Here is a 16,341-nt window from a genome sequence, read left to right on the forward strand (position 1 = left end):
CATCTGGAGGTATGAGAAGCTATTGTTCTCCTGGGGTATCTTGAGCCCTAAAATTGAGCTTTTGAAAACTGGCAGTTGTAAAGGATTCCTGTGGCACTTTTTGTAGAAACAAGGGAGGGAAAGAAGGGATTAACAGTCATTGCCAGCGTACTTAGGGCTAGCCCTTTCAGTAATGAATAATTACTAACTAAGCAGGGCTCTTAGCAGAAGCTTCTTTCTTAACAGTTTAATGAATCCTCACTGTGCATTGCGGTGAGGATTCTTCTTCTTTTCATTCTACACAATGAGCAAATTTTAGCTAAAAATCGGAATAGTTATTGCATTCTGCCTGTTGAAACTCCCCCTTGCTGTTCAAGCAGGTATGGTATACGTTGCCTTATGTCCTAGGATGATACTTGCTGATGAGGTAACCCCAGAACAGATGAACAGTAATCTTGGCATGTGGTTTGCAAAAACAAGTTGGTGGTACAGATCTGCACTATGTTCATTTGCCAGTTTGTTATTATTTGGAAAAAAAACCCAACAAAACACCCAACATTTTCTACAGTAATTTTCAGTGTTCAGAGAAAGGGCTGCCAGGGAAAATACAGTTAGCTGTAGGACTGTTACAAGAACTGTCTCCTTGCAGTTCTGTTTGGTAATTTCTTGAATTTTAATATTTTTTTTTGTGATGATTGAATGCAGTGTACTTGTAAAGACATTTTTGAGTATGTTCCATTTGCTGAATGATCCCTGTGGTCAGTTAGAGTGTTGCTATGGGACTATCTGCCATACAGCAGAAGGAAGGATGATTCCCAAGGGATGAAAAGTTGGTTTCAGATGCCCAGAATCCCATTTCTGGGAGCTGAGAGCAAAGAACCAGTCAAGACATTAGGTCTGGTCTTACTGTTTTTCTTACCGATTAGAGAGTGATTTCTTCTGTCAGTTAGAGTAATACTTCTTTTAACCCCTTAAAGGAAGGCTATAATCCCCTAAAATGAAGGGTATAATCTCAGGTATGTATATATCACTGTGCAGTGAATCCTTTTTCCTGTATAGGAATAGGGAATAAATAACCTGTACAGTTAAAGCAGTAGAATACTTTGTGCATGAACAAGGCTTTAGTTATTAAAAAAACCAACAAAAAACAAGAAACCCCCAAGCCTTCATCCCTGTCCCAACCTTCAAAAGAGGGAGTTGTGGTTTAAGATGCCTGAGACAAACTAAGAAATGTTTGTCCTGGTCTTGCACTCTCTGAAACCAGTGGCATTTTTTTTTTTTTTTTTACTTCGGTTGTAAAAGCTGGAAAGAGATCAACATCTTGAGCTGATGATAATGATGAGGAAGCCAAATCACCCTGGATCATAGGTCAAGCCTGGGAAATAACGTCAGGAGGCAAGCGGCCTGCCACACAGACCTCTGGAAGCCAATACATATGTTGGTAATGTGCTTTTTGTTTCCTGCAACAAGTCACTCTTCAAGCAGTGGTGGGGTCCCTCCATGTGAACTGCTGGCCCCAAACTTTCACAGATGGCCATAGCACCTCTAAATTGTGAAAGATTGTGCTTACTCCTAAGCAGTTACTTTAAAATGTATATAATTTCAGGCAGGGAGCTGCCTGAACAAGCTGTTTTTCTTGTTGACTTTGAGGATTTTGCTGGTACCAGCCTCTTATTTCATCTCGCCCGTCGGTAGCTTGTGTATTTTCCAAGTGTCAGGATGGTAGCCCTCAAGCTGCTGAGTGCTAAGTACATTTGATCAGTATCATTAGCAGCCCCACGTAATTGATTATTGTCCATAGCTGAGTATTCAGAGCAAGCACACAGCCAATGGCAGTCACTTAATCTGTCATGCCTGCGTGTTCTTGTCCTCCCGAGATCTATCAGCTGTGTAGCATCTGACCCCATCAGGAAAATCGTTGATGGCTGCTTGGTATTTCCCTGTGTACTCATTATGTCACCTATATAAACCACCTGAACTGGCTGCAGTGTACATGGGAGAAAGATGTATAGCAGAGATGGCAGAGTTTGTAGATCTTATTTTAGTTTTCCTTTTCATGCAAATCTAAGCCTGGATTTTTGTGAGAAGAAGGGGTGGTCTTTAAATGTACACTGTTCAATTATTTTTCTGGTGTTAGTATTAATTGCAAGACTCAAAATAGGTTGATTAGAATAAGACCTCACAGAGGTGTTTATAATTCAGATTTTAGAGATGTGACTAATGAATAACAACCACAGCTAATCAGTTCTCAAAACTGATGGTAATGAGCAGAAAAGGGGGAGGAAGCCAACCTATATTTCTGCTAATACATTTTTTCAGCACTGCAGTGGAGGGTGGCAAGATCTCTTAACAAGTGTTTGACTTGGATGGAGTTCTTGATTTTTCACAGGAAAAGCCATTTTCGTTAAAGCAGTGCTTAAAGATTAATTTTAAATAACCAGTTGCCAATTACAGCCTTTAAAGTTAGGGTAGTATTTAATTATTGGAACTGTTTGGAGGCTCAAGGCTTCTAATAGCATTTTGGGGCTTTTTATTTATAAGTTGTGCTTTTCCGGATTCATAACAGCTACAAAAATGACAGCAGTGAACACTGGAGTCCTTTATTCACAGAACTGGCACCGCAGGGTCATTGGCAGTGTGCTTTTTCTCTGTGTTTCCAATATTTTTGACCTTCATCAAGGTCATTTCTTAAAGATGAGAGGATGTAGTAACTCTTTTGCTGTAATCCAGTCAGTTCTCTGCCTCTGTGCACATGTTTGTTTAACTGTGTGATGAATTTGCTGTCCTGAGGAGGAAAGAACCTAAAACATACCAGATGCTCCAGGACTGGAACCTCAGTCAGGAACGATCCTGATCCACATGGCAATTGGGGGTAATATTAGCCTTGGGAAATGCCCCTCACATCAGAGGCAGACTTCTTCATGACAACTCTCTGTGTTTCTGCCGTGTGCCAGAGCTGTGTAAGGAGAGAGTATTTCCTACCAGCCCTTCAGGTCAGGCATTTTAGTTTGTGGCGTTTTTGACACTGAAGAACACATCTGTTATCAAAGTGTGTTCCCTGCAGTTGAACAAATAATTCCACTGACACCAGTGAGACTGCTTGTGGAAGGAAGGCAAGAAAAGAAACTGTCCCTGGCTGGTGAGGTGTTTGTACACATTTTGGTGCACTTGGGAGGCTCTGCAGATGCCTACTGCCTATTAAAAAGAGAAAAAAAAGATTTCAGGAACCTGGTTTTATCATTTGACATACAGCTGAGCTGCTGGTTTGTACATTTTGTCTTTAATACCACAGAACACAACTTAGTATGGGCATGAGCATGAGGTTCCTCTTTCAGCAGTGAGCAGTGTGATTTCTACATAAAGCTAATGGTGGAAATTAGTTGTGTTTAATAATTCTAAGTACTGGGGCAAAGAGTACCCTGAGGCCCAGGTTATTCCAGTCACTTAAAGTCCGGCATGAGGCTTTGGTGAAGCAAGACAGGCAGGTCTACATGTCTCTCACCCCTCCCTCCATGTTCCCATGGCTTATCGTGTGCTGTCAGCGTTCGTGAGAGCTGGCTGAGGAGTGGTTCAGCTTTGGGGGAGCGCAACTTCAAATGTGGGAGCACTCCAGTGCAGTCTGTTGTGCAGCTACGTGGATGTTACTGCTGACATGGGGGAAGGACGTGGAGAGCACTCATAAAAGGGCCAGGCAACCCTCACCTGAGAAACAGGTCTAGTATGTTGATGTATGGACATATGGATGTTTATGCTCAAGCAGGGCAGAGCAGTCATCAGAAAATTTTCTATCAGCAGTGAAGTTTTCAGCTTCATAAGTGTTTCAATGAATAATTTCTGTTTTCTGCAGAAAGTTGAACCTTTTGTTGAACAAACAATGCTAGGCAACTTTCTGTAAAGTCTCTCTAAAACATTTCACATGCACAATGCATATATTATCAGTCAATGTATAATAGAGATGCAGAATATCAAGTCATGAGCAGTACTGCAGAAGCCTACAGTTTTTCTATGATTTCCTGCACTTAATAAGAATTACAACTACTTTGGATGACTCTAGCCACTGCAAATCTCAGTTTTTGTCCACTGTCAATGACTTGAGGTCGTTATTGAGTCCTGCAGGACAGGTCGTGACACCTGATGGAAGTTGTATCGGGCCTACAGGACTTCTGAGTAAGTTTTTCAGAGTTCTTTCAACCTTCTGTGTTATTACACTTTGCTGGGGTTCAGAGGCCCTAGTACCGACTTACTGCATTGGTGCCGAATGCAGTTTAACTCCCTTTGGGTGTGACTACATGTTTGTAAACCTTCCACGGCCTCGGCTTTAGAGTTTGCAGTGGCAGCAGCATGACTACGTGAGCGTAGATCCAGCAACACTGCTTTCCTCACTGGCTGAAATCTTGGTGAGGAATAGGCTCATTGCTCAAAAGGCTGTTACGGGTGCGTGTCACTCAAGTCCACACCAGTTCCTGGGCCAGCGCTTGCTATGCAGACACGTGTGTGACCTTTGTTACGGAATGAGAACATCATGTCTTGTGAATTGTAGAGAAAGGAAGGTGGGAGAGAGAAGGAAGAAGGAAGCCTTCAGCAGTTTTTCTTCCTTTGCTTCAGCTGCAGGGCTCTGAGGAAGAGAAGGCCTTTCTTCATTCTTTCAACCTCTCTTTTATTTGCTGCCAGCCCTGGCAGAATAATCCTGCTGAACAGTTTAAAATCATATATTTTATATTGCAGCTGTGATCTTCAGGAGAACAGAGATCAGAGACACAGAGCAAACTAGTGCCGGGAGCGCCTTTATAACCGCACGGGGTTTTCATTTCGTACAGTGGTGTGGATATGTGAACAGTCTCAAAAGGGAGCACTGCAGCCAGCGTTACCCTGTGTGCAGTAGGGGGAGGGTGGAGATTGTGGAGATGCAGATCATTAGTCATTTCTCTGCTCAGCCAGCTTCTTCCTCTGCCAGGGTAGGCAGCTAGTACTGGCCTGGGAAAAGCCGCAGAGGCTTGTTATTAGTGATAGCCATCCTGCCGGGCCCATGGACAGCCCTCCTGCAGCCTTTGCGTACACTGGGCCATGGGGCTTCTAGCTGCTCACCACCACTGACTCGGCTTCTGGGTCTGCAGTCCTCTTCAGCATCTCTAGCATGCCCTGGCTCCTCCTGCCCCCTGTGCCACCTCCTACTCCTCCTCCAGTGTCCTGGGGTGTGCACCTGCCTTCACTGGGCTGGCTGCACCACTGAAGCTTGCCTCCAGCCTGCATGATTTGACCATGTCCAAACGCCTCCATAACTTTGAAAGCATTTTTACACTGGTATTTTACTTGGGTTTTCCTTCCCAGAAGTAATGCCTGTTCAGTTTGGGTTTATGACCGTGGATTATTTTTTTACTTGAAGTTGATTGTTGTCAGGTGTCTGGCTCCATCATATAAATCAGGGGTCTTCCAAAAAAAAAGTTTGTCCTGGTTTCAGCTGGGAGAGAGTTAATTTTCTTCTCAGTAGCTGGGCAGTGCTGTGCTTTAGATTTGGTGTGAGAACAACGTTGACAGCACACTGATGGTTTGGGTTGTTGCTGGGTAAAGTTTACACAAAGTCAAGGAGTTTTCAGTGTCTCAGGCCCTGTCACCAAGAGGGCTGGAGTGACACAAGAAATTGGGGGGGGGGGGCACAGCCAGGACAGCTGACCCAAACTAGCCAGAGAGGTATTCCATACCATGGGACATCATGCTTGGTATATAAACTGGGGGTAGTTGGCCAGGGCTGCTGATCTCTGCTGGGGGACTGGCTGGGCACTGGTCAGCAGGTGGTGAAGAGCTGTGTTGTGCATCACTTGTCTTTCTTTTTTTCCCTCCTTTTGGATTTCATTCCTCTGCCCTTCTCCCTCCTTTTCATTGTAATTGTGGTTGTTATTGCTATTATTATTGTTGTTGTTGCTTTAATTTTCTTTTATTTCAATTATTAAATTGTTCTTATCTCAACCTTTGAGTTTTACATTCCTTCCTGATTCTCCTTCCCATCCCTCCAGGGAGGAAGCAAGCAGCTGCGTGGTACTTTGTTACCGGCTGGGGTTAAACCATGACACAGTTTAATATAGGTAGAGAAGGTATTGGTTGACTTTGTTCAAAGCAGTTACAGTTAAAACTGTAGGAACTGAAAGCAATGCGGATTTTTGCATAGAATGTCTTGGCATGTAACTCGAATCAATACGGTCTATCAGCATGTGTTTGAATCCTCACAATCACCACTTTCTTTTAAACCAAGACAAGATGGGACAGCAAAGAGAAAGACACTTTTACATGTTTTTAACATGCCCGCAGTTAAGCGTTGAAATTCGTATCATAGTGCCCACATAAGAGGCTGGATGTTGGTACGATATATGTAAATAAGCAGTAAGTGGTGACATGAAGGACAGTTTATGTGCCTACAGATAGCTGTCCGCTTGAGTCTAGTGACAAAATATAGCTCCTTTTGTCTTGGGCTTATTCGTGGCCTGTGTAGTAAAGCCACGTTGGCAATGGTGTGTCAGTCTGTAACATTTACTTGGCCTGCTGGTATTGTCTGAGAGGGGCTAAAATGCATCTGTATTGGCACTAAAGTGGGATAATCAATCGAGTTAAGGCAGTTCACTGGAAACAGCATTTCCCCCCTAGTCTTAACAGTCCCAGGGGAGTTTTTCTGAAGTTCAGTGTCTGACACTATGCTCTCGAAATGGAGGCAGCACAATCCCGTCTTATTTTTGCTTCTTTTCCAAGCAGGCAATGGAAGTAGGTTAAATTTGGCCGTGCAGGCTGGCCAAGTGAACTGACTGCAAATAAACCCAGGGTGTGGAGGGCTTCCCGGTGGCCGGGGCCATCTTTGCCAAGCAGCCCTGGGGTGGAAGGTGGCAGCAGGGCACTCGGCGGGGGCACCTGCAGGTTCTCAGCCTGCTGAAACGGCAGCCTTGGAGAGACACAGGCCGTGCTCCCACTGGCATCTCGCGTCAGTCTGGGGCATGGCTCTGGGCGGTGCTGCTAAAGCCTGAGCACACTTGTAGTGGTGCCAGCCAGGAAGTCCTTTTCTGGGGTTTGCATCTTGGGTTGAGGAAATGCTCCATAAGCTGCACTTTTAAAATAGTCCTTGGCTGGTGCCTGCAGTAGCTCTACCGGCAGATGCTTTTGTGCGAGTGTGCAGATCTGGTTATAGGGAATCTATTACATACCCTCTTTAGGCAGTAGCTTCGCTGTCTGTATTCTCTTTTCCATGCCACTAGCAACAGAGAGACTATGCTTGTTTTGTGCTTAAATCCTCTTTATATCCTTTGTTCTCTGAAGAAGCTGGATAAAATAATCTGATACTCATAACAATGAGTAGTTAACCACTGAAGCAGATTTTTGTCTAATTCTGTTTAGGTAGCAAGATGACAGGAGTTTAGAAATCCCTGCATTGAACAGATGGATTTTCATTTTTAAATGAAAAACTGCATTTCACATTCTAAAAGCATGTACACCTTTGGAATTTGATGATACCTGGGTTACAGTTGATATTAATGTGCATAACTGGGGGCAGAGGAAAGTCACAGGTCTCTGAAGCAGTAATTTACTGTGCTTCAGCTCTGAAAGAGTTTTATCTCTCTATAAACAGGAAGGCACAGAACGCTGAGGAACCTTTCAGAAATATTTTTGTTCTACAGCATGACCAGGAAAGAAATTCCATCGTTAGGACAGATTTTGCTGGATCTAACAAATACATTTATGTAAATTGTGAGCTCACCTTATCAAGTTCCCATTGAACAGTGTTGTACAGTGATCCCCATGAATTCCAAATGCACCCAGAAAATAGAGGAGTGAGAACATAAACTCTTGTTTTCCTTTTATAGTGGTTCCCTTTTTCTTTTTTTATTTCCAGCAGAAGAGCAGATTAAATCGGGGTGTACTAAGAAATGTTAGTGGGCCGACTGATACTATCCCTTTACATGTCCTTGGAATAAGCTTGCTCTTCCTAAATAGGAAACAGCAGTAGATTTAATTGGGATTTACAGCAGAATGGCTGAGACAAAAACTTGGACTTTCATTGTTATGCAGAAAGGTAATTCTATATGAATATGAAAAAATGCATTTAAATTCTTGTTATATATCCCTGGCATTCAGAGCACCAAAACTACTATGGAAGATAATACCACTGCGGGAAGATTTATTTGTCAGCCTTTTAGTAGGACACTTGCAATGAAAAATCTATTTATTTTGCTTGTCCATCAAAATATGACTTGCCTTGAGTGGATGAGTAAAATTTTGCAACTCTGCATTAAAGTAATGCAATTCCCGCCGCAGCCCCACCATCAGTCAGTTCCTGTCTTAATGTAACTTGTGCTGGGGGAGGTGTCTTGTTCATGCTCTGGTTTGTTGCTTTTAGCTGGTGTGAGTAGCAAAGACACCCACAATATCACGATTTACACAGTACTGCTCGTGTTAATCCCATTGCTTTGCCAGATATTTTTCACGTTCTCTCTTCACCTCCCACCCCTTGAACTGCAACTTTCTTTGCTCTGAGTCATGCTGGAGTCTGGTGTAATGAGCAGGTGTGGCTGGCAGTGCAGATGTGCTCCTGGAGCTTGGTGCAACCGCACGGGATAAATGTGAAGGAGGAGGGGGTGGCTGCTCTGTGTGTGCACATGCAAGTGTGAGAGAGAGAGAGAGAGACGGTGGGAGGGAAGGAAAGAAAGCGTGCACATGATTTTCCAGCGTGTAAATCCCTGAGAACAATGAGCGCTATGGTCTGCTCTCACTGCCAGCACAAAGGGGAGAAAAATACAGTGACCGCCGTCACACAGGGCAGAATATTGTCTGGCTAGAGGAGTGGAGCTTGCGCTTCATGCCACCACCTGTGCCCAAAGTAACAGAAGCTCCTGTCCCCACAGCGTGGTCTTGGGTTTCAAAGAGAATTTGGCATATGTTGGTTGGCAGCATCACCCCTCCTTCTCCTCGGAGAAACTGCAGAAATCCTTTCAGACTTCCCTTTGGACTATAGAAATAACGTTGCTCCTGCATGCTTCCGAAACGCCCTCAGCATGCACGGGGAGGGCGGTGCTCCGGGCAGCTTGCATGCTTACGATGAGGCAAATGTCACACAAAGGGACAGGAGATGAGTTTTCCTTCCTTGTACATGCTCAGGCACTGAAAGCAGAGAGCCCAAGTCTGTCATCCTTTTTACAGGGCTACTTGCCTTTCTGCCCATAGGGAGGATAATTTGGCTTCTTTCCACAGAGATTTGCATTCTGACTGCCGTCTTTCTGGAATCCTTTATGAAATGAAGGGAGGGTGTTGGTTGACTGTAAACCGCACGCTAGGAGGGCAGGCCTGCAGTGTGCGCTTGGCTTGGCCATAGCAGTCCTGACTGCTGGGGAATGGTCACTGTGAACCCCAGATTCTGGCTGTGCTGGGCACTTTGCAGGATGAGACCCTCCTGCAGTATTGTGATCAAATCAGGCCTGAAAGTGCTGAAGTACAGCAGAAAGGAACTGGTGAACTATGGCAATGAGTAATTGGGTAAAGGGTAGAAAGTATTTGTGGTGGGAAGCGATCAGCAGCATTAAAAGCAAACAAGCAAGCAGGTTATCATAGTGTTTTGGATTGCTTTGTGTTATGAGAAATTCCTTAGGCTGAGCAGCTCCATTTATACATTCTTCTTGTAACTGTACAAATCATGAGATTGTAATTTAAAAAACAGAACAAAAAGCCAGTGGGATAGGGGGTCCTTCGCTTCTCTGGAAAGAGGAGTCAATTCTAAACTTTTGTTTCTTTGCAACAGTACGTAGGGGTTTTGCAGTGGTTGCCTGGATGTTAAATTATAGCACTTATTTTACTCTTTTATGTCTGTGTCTTGCGTGATGCAGTTTGTACCAGCAATATCTGAATGCTTTGGCTTACTTTGAAAGACTAGGAGAGTTAAGCGTCTTTCATGAAATACAAGAAAATCCCTAAAATAGCCTTCTGTAATTTCTGAATTGTATTCTTAGTGGCATTAGCATATAGCTGGAGTTAGTTCATTTGCATTAGTGAAAAAGTCAAAGTGAGACCAGAATTAGGCCTGTTTGAAAATCAAGCCAGAATCATATCTGATGCAACTCAATCTCAGCTTTGAATGCGAAGCCTGTCGCATTGCTTGTGATCCTGGAGACGCGGATGTTTCATACTCATCCCAAACAGTAGCTGTGTGACGTACCGAAGGAGGGGGTTGTCCTCAGCATTGGACTGGGGCCCTGGTTTTCCAGCCAACCCAGCAGTGCCTAGAACCAGGGCACACGATTTGCCGCGGTGATCCAGCCAAGTCTGTGCTGTACAGTGGCTCCGGGCAGAGACCCGTCCCCCCTGCCTGGCCACCACGCTGCATGGAGGCACCGGCACCACAGGCTCTGCCAGCTAACATCAGCATCCACACAGCCCACGCTGAGCTCAGCTCTCCTGCTTCCAGAGCTGGTCTGGTCCCCCCAGGCTCAGGTGGTGCTGGCCTGTTGCCCCACGTAGGGATAGCTTTAGATGTTTGGAGTTACAGGTTTGTGGTTTTGGTCAACAGCACTGTGGGATCTGGGCACCTAACTGCCATGGGTTTCAGAAGGAGGCAGGTGTTCACCTTGCATAGGTGCTTTGGAAGTCCTGAGAGATGGAATAGTGAGGTCTCCAGGGAGGAGCTTTTCCCCTACCTGGTTATCACAGTTATCTTTTGGCTGAAGCAGAAGGGATGATAACCCATACAAACTCATAGCAAAACTATAAATCTCTTAGGCTGTTGCGGTGGGTTGACCCTGGTTGTCCACCGGGTGCCCACCAAAGCTGTTCTGTCACTACCCTCAGCGGGGCAGGGGAGAGAAAATACAATGAAAGGCTTGCGGGTCGAGATAGGGACAGGGAGATCATTCAACAATTACTGTCATGGGCAAAATGCCACCTGGGGGAATTTGTTTATTATAATTCAAATCAGAAAAAAACACTTTCCCCCTGCCCCTCCCTTCTTCCTGGGCTTAACTTAATTCTGGATTTCTCTACCTCCTCCCTCCAAGCAGCGCAGAGTAACAGGGAAAGGAGGTTAGGTCACTTCATCACGTGTTGTTTCTGCCGCTCCTTCCTCCTTACACTCTCCCCCTGCTCCAGCGTTGGGGTCCCTCCCACAGGAGACAGTTCTCCATGAACTTCTTCAGTGTGAGTCCTTCCCACGGGCTGCAGTTCTCCACACGCTGCTGCAGCATGGCTACCTTCCATGGGGCCGCCGGCCCTGCCGGGAGCTGCTCCAGCGCGGGCTGCCCATGGGGTCTCAGCCTCCTTCGGGCACCCCCTGCCCCGGCCTGGGGTCCCGGGGGTGTGGGGGGATCTGCTCCGGGCCTGGAGCCCCCCTGGCCTCCTCCTGCCCCGGCCTGGGGGCTGCAGAGTTGTTGCTCTCTCATAGTTGCACTCCTCTCCCCGGCTGTAGTTGTGCAGTTTTCTCTTTCCCCTCCTTAAGTCACCTCAGAGGCACTACCACCACTGCTGATGGCCAGCGGCGGGTCCCCCTCGGAGCTGGCTGGCATCGGCTCCATCGGACATAGGAGAAGCTTCTTGCAGCTTCTCACAGAAGCCACCCCTGCTACCAACACCTTGCCATGCAAACCACTACAGCTATGAACATGTATTATTTTTTAAAATCTTTGAGACCTTTGTCTCAACAAGGCATTGAGCATTATTTTCAAACATGCTACCCTTTAGATATATTTCCCATTAAATGACTGGTTCCTCGTTTTCTTCTGTTTAGGAAAAAAAATAAGAAAAAAGAGAGAGGGACACATTTCTGGGACCTTCCTTAAAGCATGTATTATTTGACATACTTTTTATCGTTTCAGTCTTGGCCCGAGTTCTCTCTAAATTTAATAATCTTTTAAATCCTTCCTCAGATGGGAACTTCCTCATGGCTGTAATAAGTTTTGTCCTCCTGTATAATTTTTGAAATGAGGTAGTAAGTACTTGAGCTTGAGTGTGCATGAAGGCTTTACATATGGCTTTGCTTTTTTTTTTTCTTTCCTTGTATTAACACATTCTGTCACCCTGTTGTCTTGTTTCTTTGCCACTTCTTTGTCCTTGTGTACAGAGCAGGTGTTTTCACTCAACTGCCTACAGCAATGCCGAAGAATTTTCCAGAGCAATTGAGTTAAGATAACATCCATCAGTGTATGTGAGGAAACTGCCACTTTTTATGTGCATTACCTTGCATTTGTCTACACTAAATTTCAGCTGATCAGGGAATATTTCCTCAACATATCTGGAAATTATATACTTATTGACTGAAGGGGAGAGAGAGGATAGAAATTAAATGGTCACAACATTTGCTGAATATTTACTAGCAGAGAGGGAGGGCTTCTTTGAAATGAGACCAGTTTCCGCAATCTCATTTCTCTGTGCTGTGTGCTTGCTCTCTCTCCCTTTCCATATCAAGTGACAGGATTAGGGAAGGCATGAAAGAAATTTCCTTTAGTTCTCTTCATTTTGGGAAGATGGGGCAGTGTGAAGTTGGTGTTGCAGCTGTCTGCAGGGACCACATCAGTGTTTCCATTTGCTCAGGGAAGGGAAGGTGGGTCCAGGTGCCTGGCCAGGGATGGGGTGGGCAAGGCAGAGGGAGTTGCTGGCACACCCTTGCCCCAAAAGTTGTGAGACCTGTAAGGGCAGAGCTGGCAGCAGGCTTTTCAGTGTGCAGGAAAGCTTCCAGGGTGAGGAGGCTGCCTCATGCTCTTCATGCTTATGAACTAATATCTCACCAAGACAAGGTTTTGGGAAAACCTCTTTTTCCTTGAGAGAAAAGCAGATAAAAATAATACACAAGTTCTTAGTTCTAATGCAGAAAAAATATATTGTTCCCTTCCACAGACATATGCTTGCCTTGTGTTAGCAGAGGCACTGCTGGATCACTCAATATAAAAGTGATCAGTGGAGGGGACCCGTCCTAGGGCAAAGGCTGCATTTGCTACCACTGTGGTCTTTCTGAATCACATTAAATAAAGAGAAGGGGAACTGTAATCCCCATTGGGTTTGGTTGCCTCTAGTTGTGAACACCCAGTTTTGAAAGTCTTAACCTGCTATTTACAAACAGGAAAGCACTACCCAGAAAGTGCGATTCCATTTTTAATTGTTCTAGCCATAATTCAGATCTGCTTTCCTTCCCAAGCATTGGGAGCTTCACAGTTGTCACTACTGTTTCCTCTCTGCACCATGGTACATTTTATTGAAATATTGACCAGGAAAGTCTAGGGCACATGGAAGTTCGTTTTCTGAGAAGACTTATACATAGCCTTGTGGAAACTTCATTGATACTGTGGATTGATATAAGTAAGTACGTATGTATTTAGGATATGTCTGTAAACTTTCTAGGCAGCCTGTGGCAAATGAAAACAGAATGTTTTAAATGTGTTTCTATCTTTAAAGACCAAACACACCAGCTGAGCCATCTACAGCTCCCGCTGCCATCCAAGCCCCGAACTCTGCATGCTAAAGTAGTCAGGGTGAACTGGTTCTGAAAACCACCCTTAGCTGAAGATTTGGCATGTGAAGCATAATTTGTTGTGTGGACCACTTTTAAGCAAAACTCTAAGCGTTCTTCAAAGAAAGTTCCTCCTATTTCATGCCGGCTGTTCTTGTGTTTGATACGGCACCAGAAGGTAGTAAAGCACACTTTTAAAAGCATCTTTCTCTCTTGAACGTGTGGTTTTGTTCATGCTTGCGCTTCTCCCTGTGCACCCATCTGCTTTGGGGCTTGTAAACGGCACACATGGCTTCGCAGGCAAGTAGCAATCATGGAAAAGTGCCTGTGGCTGCTGGCGAGATCAGGACTACGCGTGCAGAGAGAAAGGTTGAGCTCGGCCTCTCTTGATGGGGAAGTCCAGCTTGTCGGATACCCACAGATTGCAGCTGTGACCTTGACTCAGACACTGAGCTTCCGTAGCTTTGGGAGAAACTTAAACAGCTTTAGTATCTTTGTGTTTGTTTGCCAGAACACCCGCTACCTCACTGTTTCGCTGTGGCGTATCCTGGGCTGAGTGAGCTTTAGAGAGCAGAGCAGTAATGGAAATGGTGCAGTGCAAAGTTTTCATAAGTACCTGGTCTGCTTTTCCCTTTTCCTTTCTGATTTAATATTTCTCCCTTTCCCTTCTTTTCTTCTCCAAGAGCAAACCCCACACCCCCCCCACCCCCATTATGTACTGCTGTGTTGTCTTACTATCTTTCTAAAATGTTCTCTGAGCATCTAAGTCCAGGGGACCGCTCTGCATGGTATTAACATAGTTAGCTGCTTATGAAGTTATATGCCATTAAGGTTCCTGCCTATGGCCTATTGCAAAATGGGTTTTCAGAATGCAGTATCTTTTCATCAGGGGAACATGAATCATGTTCATTGCTAGATTACTATTTAAAGAGAAATCACTCGGGGGCTATAATTGGAATACCCAAATCATGGGCAGAGTTCTTCCTCCTGGGGTCCTGTTGCAACTTTGATATACAGACTTTGTCAAAAGGTTTTGAAGACAGAAAGCCTGCCAGGAAGAATAGTAGCAGAAAAGGGGGAAGATCAAGATATCAAAGGAGATGGAACTAACAGAGAAGTCTACAGTGATGAGGCTCCCATGGATCTTTTCCTTGCTCCTTCCCAGGATTCAAGAGCCTTCTCCCCCCAGCAGAAATCCAAAGGGGAAGCAGTGAGCATTAATACTTCCTGCTCATCCAGATGCAAGCAGCCCACCAGAGCCCAGGGAGGAGGGAGAGAGGTGTAATTTACTTCGTTTCTTGCTAGCTTCAGTGAACTTGGCTCACCATGGGTCCCTCTCTTGCTCTTGTGAAATACATCTGAATTTGGTAGCAGTATAAATGTGATTAATTTCTGGTTGTGTTGAAGGGCACAGAGTGGTGCTGTCTTGCTCTTGGGCTTGCTCAGATATATGTTTCATGTATCACCTACCACGCAGGGTGGTTATGAGGATTAATTAGTTAATGTTTGTACAGCACTTTGAAGATGTAATGCACTATTAGGCTCTAGTCTCTGCTTGATGCATGAGTAGAACACCCATTAATGCTAATGGAAGTTGCATGCATTTCTCAAGCAGGGAATACATAAATGCTAAATATAATTGTAATTATTATTGTATTTCACAATATTACTTGACCAGGCTTTTGTAATTTAGCTTAGTTTTTTTAATATATAGCTTGCAGAAATAAAAAATGTTCTTAATTTTGAATCTTGCTTTTGAGAACAAACTCCTTCAGCCTGAAATAAGCAATCATCCTTCCTTCCTCGTGTTTCATTGTTTTCTTCTCCTCTTTGTATCTTGTGTATCGTCTGACCAGGGGTAGATTTCTGTGTTCTGCAATTGGCAGAGGTATCTTGCTAGCTAAGGAAGCAAACTCACAACACCTAGCACAAATAGTATTTGATTACTGCTAATTACAGTGCTGTCACATAGACAGGGGGAAAGAACGACGACTGGCTTTGTCAAATAGCAATGAAATAACCTGCTGTCTGTCTACTGACTTAATGGCTTTAATTGCCAGCGCATAATCAAGATCTGGTGAATTTGTTTGAACATATCAGCAGGCACCAAATATTTCAATTAACATCAAGTTGTATAACTAGTGTTGCTCTAGCTAGAGCAGAATTCTGGTAAATTCAGATTTTTGAGGCTCAGAAAAGGATACCTGTTGGCAAGAGCCAGCAGGCAAACTGACAGCTGGGGTGGTGGAGGGAGTGTTTGGTTGGGTTTTTCTGGGGGTGGTGGGGCTGGGAAGTTTGTTGTTGGGTTTTTGTTATTTTTTTTCTTTGTTTCAGATTTTCAGTAACCTTTTTCTCCTGTGATGCTGCTGGACCCTTGTAGGTGGTTCCCTTTTTTTTTTTTTTTTTTTCCTTCCAATCTGTTTGGTTTTGTTTGTTTTTTTTTTCCTTGGGATGATGTCCCCCAGCAGAGTCCATGCACTGTAGGCTTTCTCCTGTGAACCCTTCCCTCCAAGCCCACCCCAGGCATGAGGTATGAGTGAGGCTTGGGTTGCTGCATTGTCCCAGAGGAATATCTGTCCCAGAGGAACATCTGTCCCAGGCTCCAGAGGGAGGCTTACTGCAGCGGCATGAAGTGCAAGGCAGTCTAATTGTCCTCGCAGAAAAGCTGTGGCCTAGCACACCAAAGGTGGTCTTTTTCTTCCATGTAAATGACAGAGCTTTGTTTCCCTTTTGTCCCTCATCCTTTTGCCAGAACAGATTTTTTCAAGAAAGGAGTCCTTTTCTATAGCCAGTGGATGTTAGAAGGGTTTGGGATGAACGCTTGAATTATGTTCAGCTTTGAGAGCTGAATTTGTCCCAAACTATCTGAAGCCACTTTATTTACATCAAAGCCTCAATCAAAG

The 16,341-nt window shown here is 44.6% G+C and overlaps 1 protein-coding gene across 2 annotated transcripts in view; it reads left to right on the forward strand.

Annotated features, from left to right (window-relative positions):
• The window catches only part of MAML3 (mastermind like transcriptional coactivator 3), a 252,475-nt gene that overhangs the window by 106,187 nt on the left and 129,947 nt on the right, over positions 1–16,341 (forward strand). The window lies entirely within an intron of this gene.

The sequence above is a fragment of the Falco biarmicus genome, chromosome 1 (genome assembly GCF_023638135.1).
Source record: "Falco biarmicus isolate bFalBia1 chromosome 1, bFalBia1.pri, whole genome shotgun sequence".
NCBI classification, from domain to species: domain Eukaryota; kingdom Metazoa; phylum Chordata; class Aves; order Falconiformes; family Falconidae; genus Falco; species Falco biarmicus.